This window comes from Sesamum indicum, linkage group LG4, assembly GCF_000512975.1.
Source record: "Sesamum indicum cultivar Zhongzhi No. 13 linkage group LG4, S_indicum_v1.0, whole genome shotgun sequence".
In the NCBI taxonomy this organism is placed as follows: Eukaryota; Viridiplantae; Streptophyta; class Magnoliopsida; order Lamiales; family Pedaliaceae; genus Sesamum; species Sesamum indicum.
Window position 1 is genome coordinate 2,065,292 of NC_026148.1, and position 4,765 is coordinate 2,070,056.

Genomic DNA, 4,765 nt, shown 5'->3' on the forward strand with positions numbered 1-4,765 from the left:
TAATTAAATATTTATTTACAAAATTAATAATTATCTAAATGTATTAAATTATTGATTAAGCTTGTTTTTTTAGATAATATAAATCAAAGTACCATATTTTAATATCATCTAAAAGTAAAATATGATATATTGACTAGCAATTCTAATATACGGTGAATTTTTAAATAAATGCTTTTTGTTGTAATGGAGTGAAGAAAGAAAAATGTCAGATGTCAGAAGTGGGATTTGAACCCACGCCCTCTTACGAAGACCAGAACTTGAGTCTGGCGCCTTAGACCACTCGGCCATCCTGACTTGCATTTTGTTATACTAGATATTGAAATTATAACGATAAAATTCATTTACATTATATTAAATACTTATTTACAAAAAAATATCAAAATATATTAAATCCTTGATTAAGCTTTTCTTTTAGATAATATAAACTAAAATATCATATTTTAATATTATTTTTAAGATATGGACGAATAATTTTAATATATAGCGAATAAGTGCATTTCGTTGTAATGCATTGAAATTGTAATACTAAAATATATACATTATATTAAATATTTATTACAAAATTAATAATTATCTAAAGGTATTAAATTACTTATTAAGCTTTTTTTTAGATAATATAAACCAAAGTCCCATATTTTAATATCATAAAAAACACAAATATGATATATTGACTAGCAATTCTAATATATGATGATTTTTTTTTTTTAAATAAATGCATTTTGTTCTATGGATATCGAAATTATAATGATAAAATTCATATGCATTATATTAAATATTTATTTATAAAAAATTATAAAAATGTACTAAATTGTTGATTAAGCTTCTTTTTAGATAACTATAATGCCATATTTTAATATCACTAAATAAAAAATATGAGATATGGAATAATTATTATAATATATAGTGAATAAATTCATTTTATTGTAATGAATTGAAATTATAACAATAAAATTTATATTCATTATATTAATATTTATTTACAAAAAAAATTATCAAAATGTACTAACTTGTCTAATAAGCTTGTTTTTAGATAATATAATATAAAATACCATATTTTAACATCATCTAAACTAAAATATGAGATCTTAACTAAGAATTCTAATTGATAATGAATTTTAAATATTTATTTACCAAAAAAGTATCAAAATATATAGTGAATTTCAAATATAAACTTGATATAATATTAAATATGCACTTAAATAATATATATATATATATATATATAATTAAAGAGAACTCACGAACACAATGTATAGAGCTCGAGCTCGATTGAGCTTAAATACGAGCCGGCTCGGCTTACCTTGCATCCCTAGTTTTGGGTTTGTGAATATTTAATTGGATCAAATATTCACTTGGACTTTCTTTGTTGGGTATTTTATTTAATTAAATTAAACATAAGCCCAACAAAATTAGTATTGGCCTCAATATAATTTGTTGGGAGAAATTAATCGAGCCTAGTCTTAATGCATCAAGCATAGCCCATGTTGACCTTGTCCAGGTCAACTTAGAGAGTGAAAATGGTTATTAAGGTTTAACTTTTGTGGATGGTCGAGGAGTTTGGGGAAGTTGGTGGAGTAGGGAAGTGATCTAGTTGATAAGGTATTTCTCCCTTTTACTCCCAATTTGATTCCAATTGTTCCACAACTCTAACACTAAAACCTAGCCATTTTTATCTTCTCAAGATTGTACGGGAGTAGTGCTTAGACTTGTGGAATCACGGCAGTCACGTGCATGCGATGACTGTATCTTATATTTGTGCGAGAGGTGATCGTGTCTCAGACATGGTCATCATAAGCATTGTCTAGTGCATTCAAAGTATATAGTGAGAATGGTGAATTCCAAGAAGAGGATCCGTCCCCTGTCAAAACATGACATAGGTATCTCCTATGCACTTCGAGATGTGTTAACGCTTTATAAACGTGTGGCCATAGTAATTGGTCAAATAGGAAAAAGAGGTTCTTAGGTAGAGCAATTTGGCTAACGCGATTTCAAGTATTAAGACTAGACTCCTAGTCTAGGATGGGAACCGACATCCAATTCTATGCCCTATACTAAGACCGGACGGTCAACGGAAAGACCGTACCAGTATGAACTTTAATTAATTAGGCCTTGTATTTTAATTAATTAAGATTGGCCCAAGCCATTAATTAAGTTGGTGGAAATTATTAGAAAAGGAAATTATTGACTAACAAGTTCACTTTTGAAAAGTGCCATGTTAGTGATCCTTTATTTGTAATAAAGGATTTTATTATCTTATGGATGGTTAAATGAATCTAGACATATTTTAATGCATCCATACAAGGTATTTATATGTATATTAGTTATTTGGAATACCTAATGGATACATAACAAAACAAGAAAATAATTTTCCTCTCTCCAATCACTCCACTTGGCCAAACCGTCTTGTGCACACTTAGTGTGTATTTGTCCTCAATTATTTTCTAAAAAATTGAGTTGAGAAGTCCCAAGTACCGGTGTGGTGTGGACACAACTTTAGAGTGTTTCTACGTTGAAGCCTTGCGTCGTATCACATGAAGGAGGTTCGCAATAAATCAAATCAAAGGTAATTCTTGATTTATGATTTATGCACCTCTCCTTCTACATTCAACCATTAGTCCCGTTAATTTCATTGTCATTTATTTTTATTACCTACATTGAGCATTCGGGAACTCCAAGGATACATCCATTGGAACTATGGTTTTATTGCGTTTTTATTTTAATTTATGCATTTTATTATCGCCGTCCGCTTGCGCATTTCCGGGCAGATCAACTCGCACTTCGAGGTGCTTTCAGTTGATTGAAGAAAATGATGAGGGTAAGACTTTGGTTTAGTTTATGTTGCACCCTCTCGGTTTCTTACTTTAATTCTAGGGCCTGTAATTTTATGTTATTTTACACCAAACGCCTAGGAAAGATCAAGGGTACACCTCTTGATCAGGATTTTATTCTTTGAATTCATTAATTTTGATTTTTTGCTCTTCTACCACGCTTCCCAGGCCGATCCACTTCCTTCATCTAGTGCCAAACTATTGCTAGACGACCACCTATGGTAACGTGCTATTTCTGATTATTGGTTAGTTAGAAATAAGTTGGATTTAAAGTGTTAATTACATGCTCAAACTAGTTGAGGGTGAACCTAAAGAGTCACATACTTATCACTAGGATCTGATGGAATTCATTTAGAATTAATTCTAGAAGAAGAGATAATTAATTTAATTAGATTATGTTAATTCTTGGAGAGCATAAATATTGGGTCATTTTATGTAGACCAATCCATTGGATATAGCACCCTCCAATGTAGCTCCTTACTCACTACATTTAATTATCACTATTTCATCATTTTCTTAATTACAACTCATTCTATAAGTATTTTCCTTTCAACCCGTAAAATAAATTATTTTATCAATATAATATATAGATATCACCAAGAGATAATAGTTATCTCCAAAAGTTTATATTTACCCTCACCAGAGATCCTCATGTACATACCCTTAAAGGAAATAGCGTATCAGCCAACAGTATAAAATTTTAAACACAAATCCGACGAAAGACTAGAATATTTAACAACCAAACAACCTAATATCTCGGGTTCAGATGTCACAACTGACCTACCTAATAAGAACAACGGCACGACTCAAAGTCAATTGTGGCTAATCAGTGTGACATATCTTCTGAAAAGTACGTGGCAAGGAATGAGTTGCCTACTCAATAGGTATAGCTAACAGTCTATGTATATACACACAGGCAGCAGGTCACGTACAATGCAATCACATTAACTAACAAATATTTGTTATATAGCAACAACAGATGTAAGAAATAATATATACCCACAACTGTAAATCAATCCATGATAAAATATTTGACGTTATTGTTTTTTGTCTAAGGGGCCTACTTACTCTAATCGGATTACATGAGTCAATCGTTTTGCCGGCCATCATCATCTCCGTCAATATCATATATCATATACAACATAGGATATCCATTGTATTTAATATCCTCACACTCTCTATCCCAGTGTGTAGTAATATCAACACAAGACATCACAACAAGCATGTCATCCCTACACTACCCCAGTGTATAACTAACAGCACAAGATACACCCTACTACCCGAAATACCCCGTTACCCTACGCGCTATGGTACCTAGCTTACTTCATTTATTTTTCATATCATATTATCAACCACATCATTATCAATTACGTTATCATAAATTATTGACTATGTTCCCAATTAGGTAAGCGTCATCTTTTATTTCAATTCACAATAGCACTACCACTAACTTCATAATTCTATTCTCTATAATAATTACTTTCTCAGTAATAACTTCCCAATTCGATTTAATGTAGCAATCAATTATATGATTACATAATCATACATTACAATCACATATAACACATAGTAACAATTCCACCGATATTAAAGTAATCCAATAAATAGTCCAAAACTAAATATATAAACAACCAATATACAAAATCCACGTATATAAATATAAATCAAAGTTCACGATCAAATCTAAGAAACCAATATATAAAATATACAACACTACACATATAAAAATATATAAATCTAATTAGCTATACTTACCTCAAATCTCAAAATGCTTCAGTTAACACAAGGGATTGCTCAACCCTCTATTTTGTCGTCACGTCCTATAATAAAGTATTATATGTATAATTAATATATATAAAATATCATAAACTCTAAATAAAATATTATATAATCTTCATATATTTTTCACCAATCTTTTAATATTTTATTAATATTAA

At 30.0% G+C, this 4,765-nt stretch overlaps 1 non-coding gene across 1 annotated transcript; it reads right to left on the reverse strand.

Moving 5' to 3' along the window:
• On the reverse strand, positions 211–294 carry TRNAL-CAA. Its single transcript has one exon. It is a non-coding gene; the product is annotated as a tRNA-Leu (tRNA).